The sequence below is a fragment of the Lactuca virosa genome, chromosome 4 (genome assembly GCF_052849685.1).
Source record: "Lactuca virosa cultivar CGN04683 chromosome 4, Lactuca_virosa_CGN04683_v6, whole genome shotgun sequence".
In the NCBI taxonomy this organism is placed as follows: domain Eukaryota; kingdom Viridiplantae; phylum Streptophyta; class Magnoliopsida; order Asterales; family Asteraceae; genus Lactuca; species Lactuca virosa.
In genome coordinates, this window is record NC_136429.1 from 237,825,581 (window position 1) to 237,845,831 (window position 20,251).

Here is a 20,251-nt window from a genome sequence, read left to right on the forward strand (position 1 = left end):
TAATCAAATTTGCTCCCTGTGTTCGATACCCAACTATTTGTGCTATATTATTTGCGAAAAGGTACACTGCCTTTAGTCGAATAGCTAGTTAGATAGGAGGTACAATTAGGTGTATTTCGACACGCATCAAGTTTTTGGCGCCGTTGTCGGGGAGCGGCTATTTATTTTAAAATTTATTTGCTTTAGGTTAATCGATCTTTTTTTGTGGGGTAAAACTGCAATAAGTTAATTTTGAGCATTAGTTTTTTTTTCAGAACTGAATTCACGACGTGAGCCTTAAGCTCACGACGTGATCTCGGTTATTTTACGTTTTTACTTCGTTTTTCGTTTCTGTTTGGTTATTCTGCGACAATACAAGGTTTTATTCCCTACCACGTCATGGTGGACGTTCAGTAGGACTTTTTAAGTAGTTTTTGTTCAATTTTACGTTTTTATTTTTGTTTTTGTTGCAGTAGTACATGATCCAGGGATCCAACACACCTTTGATACCACCGCTTGAAGATCCAGAGTCAACCCTTCGTAAAAAGACGGATAAGAACGTAGGAGAAACCCAACCACCAAAGAAGTCACCTTTTAAAGATATTAAATCATTTTTCAGAAAGAAGAAAGGTAAGAATGTGGGTGAATCAAGCAATTCCTCAAAGAACGAAAGCAAAATCCTAATCTTCACGAATCCGATTCCGAATCAGAAACCGATAAAGAAGAGAGAGAACCCGAAGACGAGCCGAAAGACGAAATGGCGAACATTGCCAACATGTTCATGGAGGCATATAAGAAAAGAATTCGAGAAGACACCAGTGCCGGTCTTGTGCAACCTGCCATTCAAGCCACTGTAACATTCGAGCTGAAGGGACATATTCTTTCTGTGCTTAAGGAAGTCCCATTTTCTGGGAAAGATCATGAGGATGCTTACAAACACCTTGATGAAGTCAATGACATAGCTGATTACTTCAACGTCCCAAATGTTCCAAGAGAGACGGTGCTTTTGAGAATGCTTCTCGTTACCTTTAAGGGAGTTGCTAGGGATTGGCTAAAGGCACTTCCACTCGGTGCAATTACTACTTGGGCGCAAATGCGTGAACTATTCCTAGAACATTTTTGCCCACCTTCTAAAGTTGCTAAACTCAAGAAAGCCATAGTAAACTTCAAGCAACAACAGGGTGAGTCGCTCTACGAGGCATGGGAGAGATACAGGGGATTAATAAAAAATTGTCCCCAAAATGATTTGAATGAGCAACAAGAAGTATCAATCTTCTATGATGGGGTAAACGTGATGACAAGGCAACTCCTTGATTCTCAAGGACCTTTAACAAAGAAAAATCCCGGTGAGATTAAGGAATTGATTGAAGAGTTTTCTAAGCATTCGCGTGAATACCACAATCCTAGACATGATGGAGCGAAAGGAATTCAGAGTGGCACTTCTGAAGATATGTCAGCTGTTTTAGCTATGTTGAACACTATGGGCCGAAGAATGACTAAGATGGACCAATCCATACATGCGATTTGTGTTGGTTGTGAAATATGCAATGGTCCACATTTGACAAAAGATTGCCATTTGGACGAGATCGGGAATAGGAAGGCTCAAGTATGCTACTCTAGTGGAGCCAAATATGATGAAGATTGGAGGAAGCCAAAGAAAGAGGGGTTGCCATATGATGAGTATAAAAAGCAAAAAGAAGAAAATTTTAGGCAAACTGGCCGAGGCTTTTATCAAAAAGAGCAACCGCCACCTGAAAAGAAGGTTGATTTAGAGTCCATGCTAACTAGATTCATGGAGGCTTCGAAGAAAAGACATGATGAGACCGATGCGGTCATAAGAGACCAACAAATTCTCATGAGGGACCAGAAAACTTTTTTAAAGAATCACCAAGCATCAATCAAAAACATCGAAGCTCAACTTGGACAATTAACTACGTTGGTTAATGAGCGACTTTATCCAAAAATTCCAGACAAAAAGCCTCAACCGCAAGTAATGGTGATCGAAACTGAAGAAGGTACCATCTATGAATTCCTAGAAGCCAATGAAGTAGAGCCATATCAGCCTAGACCACAGCCAAAGAGGTCAAAGACCGAAGAAGAAATGGGTGTTGAATTACCGACACCACGACATGGATCCAGTCTGAACAGAAATTTTTTGCTGATACTCGAGTTTTTCGTCCTCAACTGCCATTTCCTTATCGAGCTAAGATTCATCCATTAGAGCAGCAACATTTAAAGTTTATGAAGCAAGTGAAGGATATTCCTATAAACACTCCTTTTATTGAATCATTGTCCCAAGTTCCTGAATATGCTAAGTTTTTTCAAGACTTACTCGATACTCACCAACAATTAGAGAAGAGTTCCAAGGTGATCCTTAGTGAGCAGAGTTCTAAAGTGATATTGGGTAAATTACCAAAGAAAATGGGAGATCCTGGACGCCTCACTCTCCCGTGTGAATTTGGAAATAACATGAAGACTTATGCTTTAGCTGATTATGGAGCAAGCATAAATTGAATGCATTACTCGTTCTATCAAAAGCTAAATCTTCCAGATCAAATGGCTGCTAGAATGACGATTCACATGGCTAATCGTTCAGTGACTCATCCTCAAGGTATAGTTGAGGATATATTTGTTAAAATTGGGAAATTTGTTTTTCCATTTGATTTTGTTGTTTTGGATATGAAAGAAGATAACAATGTCCCAATAATTCTTGGTCGCCTTTACTGAATACTGCTAGAGCCTTGGTAGACATTCGTGAGTCCAAACTTACGTTGAGAGTTGGAGATGAAGAAGTTACCTTTGGAGTGGAAGATGGAATTCAAAATAATTATGCTCAAGGTGAAGTATTCAACATAGATGAATAAAATGAGCTTGAAGAGTTGGAAAAATTAATGGAAGAAGAAATTCAGTCAATTCAACAAGTCAAACGTACAAAGCCAAGAGCATCCATTCCAACAGTTTTTGAAGTGTTTGCTGACAAAACTCTAACATCTTTGGTGAGCAGGGAGAGTGAAGAAGACTTAGTGTCGAGTGATGAGGAAGAGGTTACTTCAGAAGTAAAACAGCTGACTTTGGAAAAGAATGTTGAATCTGTAGAGCTAAGGAGTGAAGAAGGAGCAGAACCTCAACTTGTGGTGAATAAAGGTGTAAGAAGAAAGCTGGGTATTACTTCAGCCCAATGTAATGAGATTGAGTAATTGAAATCTCATTGTTTCCTTTTCTAATTCTTATACCAAGAATTACTTCAGCCTCCCCCATGTCTTTCATGTCAAAACTAGATGATAAGAATTTTTTGGTTTTTATCAACTTCACCTTGATTAGTACCAAAGATTAACATATCATCAACATATAGACAAATTATAACTCCTTTACCAGAAGAATCAAATTTGCTATATACACATTTTTCAGCCTGGTTTAACGCAAAACCATTAGACAATATCACATCATCAAACTTTTGATGCCATTGTTTTGGTGCTTGTTTCAAACCATATAATGATTTCTTCAACTTACACACCTTATGTTCATTAACAGGCATAACAAACCCTTCAGTTAACAAATTAGATAACTCGTTGTGGGTTTGAAGCCAACCTCGTGTTCATTTGATTTGGCCTGACAATTAGCCCAGTTAACAAATTCACGACGTGAATTAGAAATCCACGACGTGAATATTAGAAAGTCACTGGGGGGGACCATTTTATATGACTTCTGCCTTTGACCAAGCATAAACTACTCACACGCACGTATGAACTAGTAGCAGTCCCCACTTTGGATTTTTGCACATTTCTTCCACAATTTCTTGATTTAGTGTTTCATATCCACCTTTGGTAAGTTCTCCATCCCTTGTTCTTGTTAATTTATTCCTATTATATACATTTAGAATCTAGGGTTGTTCTTGGAGTTGAAATGCCCAAATTGAGTCGATTAATTGATAAATTTTGATTGCATGTGTGATATAGAGCCTTAGAATAACAGATTAGACAAACCCCAAGTGGTAATTCCAGTTCTTTTGGACCCTAGAAGGACTGATCAATATCACGACACGAACAGAATCCACGACGTGGACTTGAAGTCCACAACGTGAAACCTGGGCATACAAACTTCTGTTTTGCTTAATGATTTAATTCCTTGGTGGTTTGTTTGTTTTTTTTGCTATTCGTTATTTTTCAGGTATAACGGGTCCTAATCGAGTAGTTCCACAGGAGCAAGATCACATTGACGTGTCAAGCATTCATCCGCTTTACCGATTCCCGCAAAACATTTCACAAGTAATGCTCAACAATTATATGAACAGATTAGAGTGGTTGTACAACCGAGAGTTTGCAATTGCTCCAAAAGTGGATTGGGCATGGTTGCGTGGGGGTAGGAATGGTTACATAAGTAGAGAGACATTGGTCTAAGTTACTCGTTGGAGAGGGGTTTTCATTTCCATGCAACGGATGGAGGAATCTTTTCTCCATTCAAGAACCCGTTTATTGGGAGTTATCAGTCGAATTATTTACCACGGTGAACTTTGAAGAGAAAATTATCGATCCAAACTACAACCGGGCTCTTGCGTTCCGTTTGGGAGGTGTATACCAAGAATGTAGCCTTCGTGAGTTTGCATGGAGGATGGGGATTTATACCGAAGAAGAGACGCAATCACCCCCATTTTGTTTTATTCTTACATGGCTGTGTTTGGGACTTCACATCAGGAGTGATAGATGTCCAGTTTTGGAGGAGCATTTCAAATCATGAGTATATTTCTCGTGATGCTTGTGAAGGCCAAATATGATCTCCCATTTACCGGTTTCTACATCGTCTTGTCACTTTCTCTATCAACCATAAACATCATGGGGGATAAGGTGCCTACTCAAAATTTATTTTATCTTTGGAGCATCATTACACCCGGAGTTTTCTGCGACCTACCATATATGCTTGCACGATTTTTGGGAAAAAAAAGCTGCTAGTTCTCGGCCCGGTAGTCCCATTACGGGTGGACATTTGGTCACCCATCTCGCCCGATCTTATGGTATTTTGAGTCCTAATTTTATTAGGAACCTTACACGCTTCAAGGATAATGATTTGACAATCCAAGTCTTGAGTGTTATGCGGGTGGTTGTAAACACGGGTGGATGATTTGTGATACCCCCGGAAGATGTTGAACAACCTGTTGATCAACAAGAAGAGCAGCCACGTCTAAGAGGAAGGAGGAATGTACGGGGGCGTGGCGAGAGAGGACAGACAGTGCATCATAATGCACCAATGGGAGCTGCTACTTTTGGCGAGGATACTATGGCTGGTTATTTCGATCAAATGACCTTGAGCATGAATTGGATTTGAGGAATGATGGAGAATATGATCCGACACTTCAACATTACACAGCCACCACATTTGGGAGATCACTATCCGATTTGTCTGACATGGAGTGAGTATAAGACAAGAAGTGGAGATGGAGCTGGAACGAGTGGAGCACAGGGAGACGAGGATGATTATTAGTTTTATCTTTTCATTTTTATTTGGTTTTAAAGTTTGTTTTGTCTTTATTTGGTTTGTTTTGAACTTTTAACCAACTATGGGATGGTTGTTTTCTTCTTTCCACTATTACTTACTTTGTTGCAGATTTGGCAAGCTATCATGAGCGGGATGATGACATAATAGAGATAGGAGCGTTCGAGTAAAGCCGTGTTGTTTAGAGTCAAGATTCGAGACCCACAATTTTTAATAAGTGTGGGGTTAATTTCATAACAAAATACAGAGATAAGGGAAGAGTCAAAGAAATCATAGAGTTTCAGAAGGTTCTAAACGTATTCATATATTCAGTTGCACTTGACTTGCATCGAAGAATTAACGTGCAAATACATTTTCTGAAACCCAGTTTACACGACGTGGACCTTAACTCCATGTCGTGAATTTAGAACCCATCACGATATCAAATACGATTTCGATCGCTAACACATCATGGATTCCAACACCACGACGTGATCTGCATTATTAGGATGTTCCTTTTTCTCTCAACCATAAAATGTGGCGTATGCTTTCTCACATTGATCAACTATGCTTTGAATATTTTCTACACTACATTTGTTGAAGATTCAAGTCTCGGATTCACATTTCAGTGGCACATTCACAGATCTCAGAAGATCCAAGTTCTATTCACATATTCAAGATGTTCGAAGTTATCCACACTTTCAGAATCGATCTCGCCACTACTACCCCAAGGGAGTCTATTCCTTTTTCTCCTTTTTATTGTTTTTAAATTATTTTAAACATACAATGAGGGCATTGTATGTAATAAGTGTGGGGTAGGGGGCGAAAAAGTAAATTGCTAGGAAATTTTAAATTTTAAAATTTTGAAAAAATTAGAAATAGATTTGAAATTTTAATAATCTAAAAATTAAATATCTAGTAATAGTTTAAACTTAAGTTGCTAGTGTTGTGTGGGATGATCCAATGTGAGCTCAAATGTTTAATTGAGCCAACATATGTTATAGCATATTTGTTGGTTCCCAAGTCCTAGTGAAAAGCCATGAGATACGAAAGGTAATCTGGTAGTTTATATGATATAATATGTTTTGTAGCCTACACTTGAAATCTATCCAGGAGCGCATGTAGTTATTACACTTAGACTAGTACCTCTAACCAATAAAGGTTGAAGTTAAGCTCCCTTGCTTAAGCATGTAGGAATTGAGCGGAAAAAGTGAATTATATAAAAAAAAGAGAGGAATTACAAAAACATTTCAAGAATATTTGGAGCTATCAAAGTATAAAGATCAAAAGATCGAAATTCTAAAGAATCAAAAAGTAGAAGATACCAAAAATCGAACAATAAAGGTGGTGAATTTAATGAAATCAAAAAGCAAATATCAAAGAAGTGAAGAATTCCAAGAGCTCTATTGTGGTATCAAAAGTTGTAATTTTTCTAGATTATGTATGCTTGGGTAGCTTGACAAAAATACATTGAGGTTAAGAAAGATTTATGAGGATTGATTCGGAGGGTTGCAGAAATGAGTATTGTATAAGCTAAGGGGTGAAGGTTCATAAGGATTGTGAGTAGCTAGGATTTGGGAAGTTGTTAGGATTTTAGACACAAATATGTGCATTTAGGTCTTGGTATAATGCATGAGTTCAAAATGGATTGGCCTATGTGATGTTGGTGATGGAAGTTTGAATTAAAATTAATTAGTTTTTCTTGAGGGCAAGCAAAAGATAAGTGTGGGGTATTTGATATTGCCATATTTATACACATTTTTAGGCAATATTTGAATACATTTTTATACATATTTTGGTTATTTGCAAAGATAAATGGTACTTATAAGATTGAATTGTATTTTGCAGCCAAAAGGAGCAATCTTGAAGAATAAGGACCAAAAGTGACAAGTAACGGAACTTTGAAGGTTTGAAGAACTAAAAGAAGGAAATCCCAGCGAAAAGCTCAAGTCACGACATGGACTTCACTTACACGACGTGGAGTGAGTGTTTCTAGAAGATAAGTGCACGGGAAGTTAGAGTCCTTGCCCGATAAGGATTCACCTTAATTCACGATGTGAAGTCCTAATTCACGACTTGAAGTGCAATAATTCTGAAAACTATATAAATCCTTGGCACTTACGGATTAGAGAGTTCTTCTGCAGATTTGGGGGTTTAGAAGACAATTTCTGGAGAAAAACAAGTCAGAGAATTCAAGTGTTAAGCATCCAAGGAAGAACAAGTGATTGAAGATCATAACCATTACTTTGAATTGGTACAAGTTGAACATGTCTTTAATTATTGAATTTGGATTTAATTTATCAGCAATGAGTAGCTGAATCTAACGACTTCTGTTTAGCCAGAGTGAATCTATCGTAATATGCTCTTATTGACTCTCCCTCCTTTTGCTTGCATGCCATGATTGAGTTCGCATCTCCTCTACCCTTCCTTAATTGCATAAAATTATTGAGGAAAAGGTATCATAGCTGCTCAAAGATCGAGATGATGCCAAGTCGTAGTGCCTTGAACCATTTTCATGCATTTCCCGATAGCATGACGGGGAAATACGTGCAAGTGAACCATTTATCCATTCTCAATGACGTCATCGTCCACTCGTAAGTGTCGATGTGATCGTCTGGATAGGTAGTTCCATCGTACTTTGGGATGTTCGGTATCATCGCTTAGTGTAGGATCTCGTATTGTAAGAGTTCATGGCAGAAAGCAGAGTTGGTACTCTTCACCAGGCTTTCCATGTGTGGGTAATGAAATCCACCGTACATCATGACCTGTTGAGCGTAATATGGGTTGTCGTATGTCTGATTGTACATCGCCGCCTGCGATATGTATGGTCGTTTTTGTGTGCTCATTTGCATGTTTTGTTGCAACTGTGAGCTCGATCCCGGCTACTATAGCGTGTATAGATTCGGCCCCTGTGGCTGTTATACGTGGGGATTGAGTTTTTGTGCCGATGAAGAGTGAGGATTAGACTCCCGCGTCGATATTGTGTGAAGTTTGGACCCTTGCGGTGGTGGAACTTGGGGAATGGATCCCTACAGCTGATGGATGTATGGATTGAGCATCGGTGGTTGTTGTGCGAAGATCGAAATGTGTGATATGCCCGCTATGGGAGGGAATTGATAGTTTGACATTGGGTGTTGCACGGAGGAAAATATGGAACCCGAGGACCAAGTGTTCATCCCCATTTACTACAACAACGATTGTGACTGGGAAGTCGGTGGTTGTGACTGTTGATTCATCGTTATTTGTGATGATGCGGTCGTGGTTGTGACCAGATGCTCTATGGTGACTGGAGGCGGTTGACCAAGTTGGCTATTGACACCACTGTGGTGTCCGCCGTGGAGCCTGGTGGTGCTTGTGTGACTGGTGTTTGGGTGGAGGCTTGTCCTTTTGGTACAGATGTTTATATGCCATCGAGTGATAGCATAGATCTGAGTGGACTTATCTCTCTTCCGTCGGGTGCTACAGGTCCTTTTCCCGTCATTGCCAACGTCTAGTGTCGTATCAAGGTTATGGAAATCTAACTACACACCCAGATGACACCAAATTTTCTGATATATCCTCCGAGCTTAACGTCGTCACGTGGTGGTTCCGTCTGATTTAATCTCTATAATCACAACAATGAACAAACAGCGTCAGTCGACGTCGGGGAGGTGGTCCTATGACAAAGCTCCGACGATCTAGTTAGTCTGAGTGTGTATGGGAGTATACAGAGATTAGGATTTTAGCTGTAAGGAAGCACTCCTTTCCTCTAAAGGAGAAGGGTTTTTTTTATACATGTCATTTGTTGTGCATGATCCCAACGGTTTCCTTTGTCCCCTCTAGGCCGACAGTACATGGAGGAGTCCCATTGGTGGATCGTGCGCTTATAGTAATCCCCTCTACTATTGGTGCAGAGGGAATATGGGATAACACTATGAGCATCACACTTTTTGGCTTAGGGAGCGGTCAATTGTGTTCTGTCTTATTATAGACCAGAGATTGTCGTCTGGTATTGGACCTGGCCACGAGAGCGCCAAGCACCAAAGTCCTAATGTGAGGCCGATGGCCCGGGCCTGACACTAGGTGGGTTAGCGCTAGGTCGTCCTAAAGATAGCAGCTCTGTTATCTTTAACATATTCATATAGGGATACGTTAACATCTACTATATGATGTTTAAAATAACTGTTTCCTTTATAATATTTTTTTGGAGTTAAGCTCACTGCAACAAATATATATATATATATATATATATATATATATATATATATATATATATATATATATATATATATATCCAACCAAAAAAGTAGATTAAATACTTTCATTAGACTAAGGATGAAATGTTCTATCATTATCTAAGAGGTATAGAGTTATAGAGCATACGTTAGACAATAAGCTTAACTCACTCTGGCATCTACAAATTGCATTTATGTAGACTATTCTAAATGATTGTTTAGGATGAAGTTTCTACTAATCTCACTGATTGTCATTCCAAAATACATTTACTTAGAAAGTTCTTTTTCTAAGTGGGAGTAATATGGAACTTTAACAGCTAAAGAACCAAAAAATAATGCATCATAGTTTGGAACTAGTAAGTTTTTCAACACTTGTTTAACATGTTCAATAGTTGATCATAAACTAATAGAATACATAGAGATGCATTCATGTATGATTATCAAGTATGAGCTTGATTAATCTTCCTCGATATATTGACAATATAAAGAGTATGTGAGTTTTCAAAGGAGAAAACATAAATGGATGAAAGTCTTTTCAGATTTAAGTCCAAATCTCAAAGTAAGAATCATCATTCTCATAAGATAATTGCATAGTGTGATATAATTATATATTAAGATGAGTCTTGTGTTTTCTATGAAGCTAGTGGGAGCACAGTAACATTCATAGTCTTGTATGTGATCAACATACTAATTCTAGGAATAAAGATCTATATAGATAGATCATTACAACTAAAATGATTAAGTAAAATTACATTAATTCTCAAGGATCTTAAAGAGCTTAAGATAAAAGACTTTGAGAGAGTTATGTAACGCCCGGAGATTCGGGCTAGTCAATTTAGAGACAATAAGTGTCGAAAAAGACTTTTCGATAGAAGATTATTTATAATAAATAATCTTAACTAAGTTTTAGAATATGTCACAAGGGTTTCGTACATATAAAGAAAGCCGAAATCCGAGTTATAACGAAGAAGTTATGACCCGTCGAAGTTTTATGGTTAAACCGGCACCGCACCGCGTAACGTAAAAAGTGAATTTTTGATAAACTACTTTTTAGCCTTAGATATCTAAATTAAAGTTGTAGTATACGTTCAACCGAGAGCGTGCATAAAAAGAACGCCCAAATCTGACTTCGTATGAGGAAGTTATGATTTTTCTAAGATTTGGCATAACAGTGCACATCCCGAAATTTGAATTTTAGATCGATCGATTTTTGGCCAACGCAACCTAAATGAGAATTGAAGATCTCATTAATAGGAGCTCAACGATAAAAAGACAGACGAAAACGGAGTCCGTATGTAGAAGTTATGAATTTTACGCAGTCATTTAACAGTATAATCTTCTCATACTGTTAAATTTAAAATCGGTCGAGAATTAGCCGATGGAGTCAAAAGGAAAGTTTTAGATCTTGTCAATACCTACACGTGGATATAAAGAACGTCAAAAACGGAGTTCGTATGCAAAAGTTACAAGTAGGTCTTCCGACTCGGCGAGTTGATCAAATTTCCAGCCTATAAATAGAGGTGCGGGGCAGCCTCATTTTCCACACCATTTCCCATTCTCTTTCTCTCTCTAACATCTATCTAAACCTCCCCCAACCCCCCAAATCCTAGGGTACCCTCCCTAGCACCCGAAGGAAGCCTCGGAGCTCCCGAAGACTCCGAGAAAAAGAGCTTTCGGCTCGGAAACGCCGCTCCAGCGAAGCCCGGTTTTTAATAAAACCCACTGTAAGTGAGATACACTTACCCTACCTTAAATATAGCTTATATTTAAATATAATATTGTTATTATGAACCTATAAATAAGATTTATCAGTGATTCAAAGTCGTTATACTGATTGAACTACTTACGGGAGAGGTGTCTAGAATGGTCACGTTGGGTTTGGTTGTTGGATTTCAGAAAAGCTATATGCCGAAATGGTCCTGCCTCCCAAATGTCCTGCCTGACTGATCCTTACTTGATAGATCATGAAGTAGACTCTGATTTAATGATGAATCTAGACTAATAATTAGTCGCAATGAATATTAGACTAAAATCTAGTGGTAATGATACTAGGTTTCGTCGAAGGAAAATAAATTAATAGAAGCGAGGCGTTGTCTAAGTTCGGAATCACCACCTTAACAAGTGAGTGCATAGTCCCTTTCATGAACATGATTTTAATACAAGTATGGATTGAAGTATTAAATATATGTTTATGTGCGAGTTATTTTGATGTTGCCGGAAATACGTGTTAAAGAACATACCTGATTATATATGGTGATTTAGGATAAAGAGTAAACCTAAATTAATTATGAGGAATATTGGGTAGTATCTTCTTATGAGTACGAGTGAGTTACACAGAGAATTGAACTTTAAAATATGTCATCGATCCGGGAGCATGGATCAGACATAGTCATTGTCCTTAGTCCAAGAGTATGGATATGACATAGTTGTTTGTCATTAACCCAGGAGCATGGATTAAGACATAGTCAGTTGTCCTTAATCTGAGAGTATGGATAGGACATATTTATTTGTCATTAACCCAGGAGTATGGATTTAGACATAGACAACTATCTCTAGTCCGAGAGTATGGATTAAGTAAAGAGGTAAATTTTAAGGTCTGAGAGTATGGATAGTCTCATTGTGAGGATTGACGGGGTGGGGTAAGAGTTGCTTATATATATGGTGAAATTGTATATTTTGTGAGTTCTAAATTGTGACAAAACCCAATACTCCAAGTCAATGTATTGTTCAAAAGTCACATGTTATAATCTATTTTGGAATCATTAAAAATAGCGTCAAAAATAAAGTGTTCTAAAGTCTCAATTGGGATACATAAAATGCTAGATATTGTGTCAAGGTTTTCAGAAATATAAAGAACACTCAAATCCGAGTTATAACGAAGAAGTTATGACCAATCGAAAATCCGCGACACAACCGGTAAAACACTGTTAAGCGTAAAAAGTGAAATTTCAATAAAATAATTTTTAGCCTTAGGTATCTAAACGAAAGTCGTAGATTATGTTAAACCGTGAGCGCGTATAAAAAGAACGCCCAAATCTGACTTCGTATGAGGAAGTTATGATTTTTCTAAGTTTCGGATATAACAGTAGACAGCTAAAAACTCGAAATAGAGATCGAGCGATTTTTAGCCGACGCAACGTAAACGAGAATTGAAGATCACGACAATAGTAGTACAACGGTAAAAAGACAGACGAAACCAGACATCGGATGAAGAAGTTATGATTTTTTAACGGATTTATCTTGTCCCTGTCCCTGTATATTAAAAATATAATATTAAAAATTTAAGTCAAAATTAGCAGACAGAGTCTAAACGAAAGTTGTAGAGTATATTCTCACCTACGCGTGGATATAAAGAACGTCGAAAACGGAGCTCGTATGCGAAAGTTACGGATTTTCAAAGTTTTGGGCACACACTTCGAGGCTTATCCGAAGGATTACGCCCTGCGTACTTCGGAGTACGCCCAGCGTACCCAATGCACGGCCTCGGATCAGCCACGTCGCCCCTATACCTCTACTGCTATCCCATCCGAAGATTGGCGACCGGACGCCATCGCTGACGTACGCCCCGCGTACGAGGGTACGCCCAGCGTACGAGGTACGCCCCGCGTACTTCGGAGTACGCCCAGCGTACGAAGCCTGGCAGCCCTCTTATAAATAGCATGCGAGACCTCCGAATTTTAGTTGCTCATTCACAAATCTCTCTCCCTATTTTCATACTTCTACCATCCCGAGACTACCCCGACGCCCCGGTTCCATATCCAAGCCCCGACGAAGGTCCGAAGCTACGAAAATCCCGAAAGATTCACCACTTTCCGGTCGAAGTGTTGCCCGAGAAAATCTCGTTTTCTTCAAATCACCACACTTTCCAGGTGAGTTCATACCCCTACATTTTCACGTCTTTTTCATGTTTTAGGGGGGGAATACAAGTGAAACACGAGAAAAACTTTTGTTAAAAATACACATCGTTACATATGATTTCAAATACTTTACCTACATCTTGGTTATAAATGTTAAACAACATTAATACCAACGTCACACTTTACATGCAAAGTTGGTATTACATTGAGTATTTATCACCAAATGGAACACACTTTTGAAAAACTATAATGGGTATAGTTTACGAGTTATTCATGACATCTCTACATAAACACTGTAAAAAAGGAAACACTTTCGTTTACAAGAAACGTGGACTTTTCATTCTATACATCTATTGATACTAAGTTTTGTGAGACATCCGGCTTCACCGTACTCTCAAGTACGCATTTCAAGTCTTGTATTATAAACCATAATCTCTTGTAGGGAGAGCGTGATACTTGTGTATAGATCTATACGGGATTGATAATCCCGCACCTAAACTGTTAGCTACAGTTAGACCGACAGGTCTGGGGTGACAAACGTCATAGCACTGCAACGCCTGAAGAACGTTGTTACAGGCAGTCTGGGTCAATAGCATGGTTATAAAACTCACATAGAGTGTCGAAATATTTGATTTACGAGACTCTTAAATGCATTCAGTAATTACACTATATATGTATAAATCCATTTTCATCATTTTAGCATGAAAGACACTATTGCATTCCAGCCTTTGGAACTTTTTCAAACTATCACACATACATAGAAAATATTGGATTTTATGGAAAACATGTTCAGTTATCTTTACCGAAAGACATACAAATTTTAGTACAAAAACGCTTATGAACTCACCAACTTAATTGTTGACACTTTTTCAAAACTACTTGTATTTCTCAGGAAATCAGTAATACAGGTAAACATCAGCTTTTGGAGAAGGAACGCTAAGGCGTCTGTTATCAAAACATTTTAAATCATCATATTTGTAATATTCTTTTGAAACATGTATTACATGCAACAATGTAACTTTTTATTATATTTATGATGGTTGGGTTTACTTTCTTTACAAATATTCAACTGTTATGATACTACGTGAAGTCACCCATCCCCGAATGTTTCCACCATTCTGGTTTGGGGGTGTGACATAAATTATATATATGATATAACATTGTGGGATTGAAATCTCTATGTACTCACTAGGTTTCCCAACCTGACCCACTCAAGCTTATTTGTATCACAGGTGTTGATATGAAGCTACTTTACACTGAGAGATTTAAAAGAGATGTAGATCACTAGTGTAAATGAATGTAAGTTCTGTTTATGCTTATGTTTCTGTATTGACGATGACATCCCAATGGTTTGAAAATGAATAAAAATACATTTCTTCGGAAATGATTTGATAACATTTTTATCATGTTTTTTGGGAACAAATTCCGCAATACTTTTCTTTAAAATGTTACTCTAATTTTTAAACAAGCATAAACAAAATCGGTCTTTTCTAGCCATGAAAATAGGGATGTCACAAGTTACCTTGTCAAATATCACATGACATGTTTTTTAGCATTCCTCAAAATCCTAGTACAGTTTTTTTAAACTATATAATATGATTGTATTCCATATACTGTTGCAATTGGATTAATCATATACCTCATGATTATGCATGAAGACCAGACATGTTGTATGCTTAGAGCATATCGGATAAATACCAGTATAATTCGAGAATAAGTCATGGTATGATCTAAAGGACCATTCCAAAGTACTTGTGTAACATCCACAAAAAAATCATGCCAATTTTAAACTTTTTAAAACATCCCAAAACCATTGATTATTACAATACTTGTTTTCAAAATAGTTTAGTGTCAAAATATCCCAGAATCAAATCATAAACAATAGGAGGTGTACGATCACACCTTCGCCTTCCCGCGATCGTCAGAAGTACCTGAAACAAAATCGACAACTGTAAGCCCGAAGCTTAGTGGGATCCCCCAATATACCCATACACACATCAACATATACATAACACAACCTATGGGTCCAAATAACCATCAGGTTGGAATACCCCAGGCCCTAAACCATCGGGTTGGAATGCTAACATACTATGGGTCCAATCGTCCTTGGGATGGAATACCCCAGGCCCATAACTATAAAGTTGGAATTCCCTCTTACTACGAGCCTACTCATCCTCGGGATAAAATACTCACGTCCCACAACCATCGGGTTGGAATGCACAGGTCTGTTGGCTCTCACACAAAGCAGATGAGCCTCAACCACCACTCAATCATGTGTACGTATATCAGATAATCACATAACAGTCTATAGACAGACACACCGATCTAATAGATCCTACTAGCATAACATCATCCTATTTATCAGGATACCGACCTAACAGATCATAGCAACATAATACCAACCTATCTACCAGGATACCAATCTAACAACTCATACTAGCATAACATATCAGTAATACAATCCAAAAGAGCCGGCCTTGGTGCCTTAGACCCTTGAGTATAGTGAGGAAAACTCACCTCACAGATGCCGAACTGTAGTGATAATGCAAAACTCTCGAACCGAGGCCACGAACTCAACCACCTATCACCACCATAGGACCAAGTCCATCAGCATCCCAATTTACCAAAATACCCTCAAAGTACAACTGGCCAACCCTTGGGCAAAGTCAACGATCAATGCCAACAGTCCATGTTGACCCAACTCGCCGAGTTCCTTAAGAACTCAGAAAGTCATAAAACCCTCAGTGGCTCACCGAGTTTCCAACCAACTCGTCGATTCCATGTGTCTCCATAAGTCGGGAAAAACCCTTACTGACTCTTCAAGTCCCCTTACTGACTCACCGAGTCCATGTAGAACCCAACCACGGTAAATCTTCATCGGACTCGCCGAGTCGTCTTTGCGACTCGTCGAGTTCATGCAGTCCACTTCTTATACAAATGTTTTTAAGCTACTCCAAAGCTTCAATTGGTAGATCTAGTCTCCTAGGGCCTAGTTACCATGTAAAGTTGCAAACTTTACGCGCATGCAAGGTCTTAAGATCCAAAACTAGGCTAAAGAATAAGCTTAAGGCAAGGAGAAGGCCATAGCTTGACAAAGACTAGAACTTTGTGACAATAAGGGGATAAAGGAGTCCAGATCTGAAGTTACAACCTCAGATCTTGCCCCAAATCCGGAAATACCATAACAATACATTAGAAAGGGTTCTAAACCCATGTATGAATACATATAGCTAATGAAGAGCCAAGCTAACGACTTGTTACCTTCAAAGAGATGCTAAGATGGAGTAGAATTCAGATCCACAACTTCTCCTTGTTCCAAGCTCCTTGGACTTCAAGCTCTTCTCACCAAAATCCACCTTCCAAGCTTAATAACACACAAATATGGAGAGTAAATACGATTTAGGGTTTTTGAGCTCAAGGGGGGTTGTAAGGGAGGCTAAGGGAGACTAATGACCCTTTAAATAGGGTGCAAAACCCTGGAAATTAGGGTTTCTCCCTCCAGCTCCAACTCGTCGAGTTGTGTCCTCCAACTCGTCGAGTTGGTCACTTAAGACACGCGGCCAAGTTCGTTCCTACTCGTCGAGTCAGGGCATCCAACTCGTCGAGTAGACCTTTCAAAATGAATATAAGGCTGTAAAGTTTATACCTGAGAGTCGGGGTGTTACAATTCTCCCCCACTTGAACTAGATTTCATCCTCGAAGTCCGCTACGGTGAACAACTCAGGGTAATGCTCCCGCATCTCAGCCTCTGGCTCCCAAGTCCACTCAGATCCCCTCTGGTGCTCCCATTGTACCTTTACCAAAGGTACTTCCTTGTTCCGTAGAACCTTCACTTTCCTCTCCAGAACAGCCACTGGCCTCTCTACGTAGTTCAGGCGCTCGTCGACCTGTATGTCATCCAATGACACCACTTCCTCCTCATCTAATACGCACTTTTGCAACTGTGACACATGGAATGTGTTGTGGATCTGACTAAGCTCCTCTGGTAGCTCTAGTCTATACGTCACCTTGCCAACCCTGGCAATGATCCTGAACGGCCCAATGTACTGGGGACCCAACTTCCCCCTCTTCCTGAAGTGAATCACACCCTTCCAGGGTGAGACCTTCAGGAGCACCATGTCACCGACTTGAAACTCCAACTCAGATCGGCGCCGGTCGGCATAGCTCTTCTACCGACTCTGTGCGGTATGCGGTCGCTGTCTAATCTGCTGGATCATCTCGGTAGTCTGCAGGACTACCTCAGTCTGTCCCATCACTCTGTGACCCACCTCGCCCCAACAGACTGGGGTGCGGCTTCTCCATCCATACAACAGGTCATAAAGTGGAGCACCAATGTTGGAGTGAAAGCTGTTGTTATAGGAGAACTCTGCAAGGGGTAGGTAGGAGTCCCAGCTCCTAATGAAGTCAATAATACAGGCTCTCAACATATCCTCAAGAGTATGTATAGTCCGTTCACTCTGGTCGTCCGTCTGCGGATGATAGGTCATCCTGAAGTGCAGCCGTGTTCCTAGTTCCTCGTGGAACTTCTACCAGAAACGGGAGGTGAACCGAACATCGCGGTCTAAAACGATAGAGACCGAAACCCCATGGCGAGCAAAAATCTCGCGTATATACACATCGGCCAGCTTCTCGGCCAAAGAGCTCTCCCGAATGGTCAGAAAATGAGCACTCTTGGTCAATCGATCCACGATGACCCAAATAGCGTCGAAACCCTTTGCCATTCTAGGCAGCTTGGTGATGAAGTCCATCGTGATCTACTTCCATTTCCACATGAGAATCTCTAGAGGCTACAACTTTCCATGCGGCCTCTGGTGCTCGGCCTTGACTATCCTGCAGGTCAAGCACCTCTCAACATACCAAGCGATCTCTCGTTTCATGCACGGCCACCAGTAACTCAATCGCAAGTCCTGATACATCTTGGTGGCCCCCCAGGTGAATAGAGAAGCGAGACTTATGAACCTCCTCCAATATAGTCTGTCTGACCCCACCAGACATCGGAACCCAGACCCGACCGCAACGTGTTTGGGTACATGATCGATTGCATGTGCTATAATATTTGTCATTTCTAAATTTTTCCAAATGCCCAGAGGCATTAAGAAGGGAAAAGGTCTAGAATTGGATATGACTAAAATGATTAAGCAATTGTCGAGGACAATCTGAGGTTTACCAAAGATTGGTTGCTCAGGGACAGTTGGAAGTATAGTGCTAATTTTGGAAGGACCATATTGACATATTCTGAAAAGAGGCATCTCTTGTTCAGAAGTGATAGTCAAAATGAGAATATGCAGTTGTCTCCATAGGTGGAAGTTATCTGTGTAAGATTAGAAAACTTAATGCAAGAAGCATGTCCAAAGCAATGTACTTTGAATATGAGACTTAGTTTCCATGGAGTTGATCTCCATTGGAATACCTTATAATGACTGTTGACAAGTCTTTGTGACTTTGTACATATTCATTACAGGAGGGTCAGTGCATATAAGTTTAAAATCTAAACAGATTTCGATAAATGATAGGAATTTGAAATTCTCACATTTTTCGATAAGGATTTGGGAGTGTGAAATTAGAATCATTGAAATTATGTTCAATTGGTTTATTTCACAAAGTAAGGATCATAGACAAACATAGAGTGCATACTTGGTGTACGGCAAAGCTATTGTTTAGAAAAACATAGTGTACATGCTTGGAGCATGGGACAACTAGTGTTTTTAATTCATGTATAAAGTTGATAAAACCGAAACAATGAAATAATGAGTAATCAGTATGGTGATAAATAAAAGTGGTCTATTTATATTCATAGGGTTTGATACCATATTTGATTCATTTATTCTTGTGTTTCATTTTGCATGTTTTGACATCCAGAATAAACTAGGTCATTCTTCCTGAATGACTAAGTTATTCAAACTATCCACAGTCAGTCATATGTTGGAAGTAGATATGAATCAAGACTGTCATGGGTTGGCTTGTAGAGGTCTAAGATGTTGGACAAAGCGGTGCTACAACACTCATGAGTGCTCATAAGTTCTGAGTATTGGATTTAACCCATGCTCATTTGAATCACTTCATGGATTTTATCACGAATGATCATGAGACGATAATATCTTATATTCTTAAAACCTAGAGATATGAGTTGTTACTATGAGTTGGTTATACATTGATTGCACGAAAATGCATTGGTAACTCGATGTTATAAAACGTGCCTTTGTGTATGATTCAACAAGTAGTAGAACAAGCCATATGAGTCGAAGTTTATCCATTCCTTTTACCTTCGGGATAAAAGCGGTATCTGTGGGCCCTTCGATGATTTAGCGATGACACATGTGAGTGCTTGGCCAAGCCAGGACTGATTTGATTTGTTCAATCAGTCAGTCATCATGAATCGGAAATCGGGAAACAACAAATGGACAGAGAGAATGATTTATAATCCATGTCTCAGTCCATATTATATCTAGAATGGAGGAATATATGATCCCTTATCTAATGGACAAGTCATTGACAAAGGTCAGAGTTCATCGGCAAGGTCAGAGTTCGACAGAAGCTTTTGAGAGCTACGATTGCTAGTCAGGGTTTGAAGTCATACTCAATAATAGTTTTAGACTTATCCAAGTGGGAGACTGTTGGATTAATGTCTAAGTCCATAACTATATTTGGTATGTAATTGACCCGACCCGGCATGGTCCATTTGGGTTGCACTTCACCGGCACAATTTATATGGATAGTCTTTTGAGAATAGTATAT

The 20,251-nt window shown here is 39.2% G+C and overlaps 1 non-coding gene across 1 annotated transcript; it reads right to left on the reverse strand.

The window, feature by feature from the left end:
- Window positions 1–1,120: 1,120 nt before the first annotated feature.
- Window positions 1,121–1,227, reverse strand: LOC145110392 (small nucleolar RNA R71). The gene has a single exon (XR_013709772.1). It is a non-coding gene; the product is annotated as a small nucleolar RNA R71 (small nucleolar RNA).
- Window positions 1,228–20,251: the final 19,024 nt, after the last annotated feature.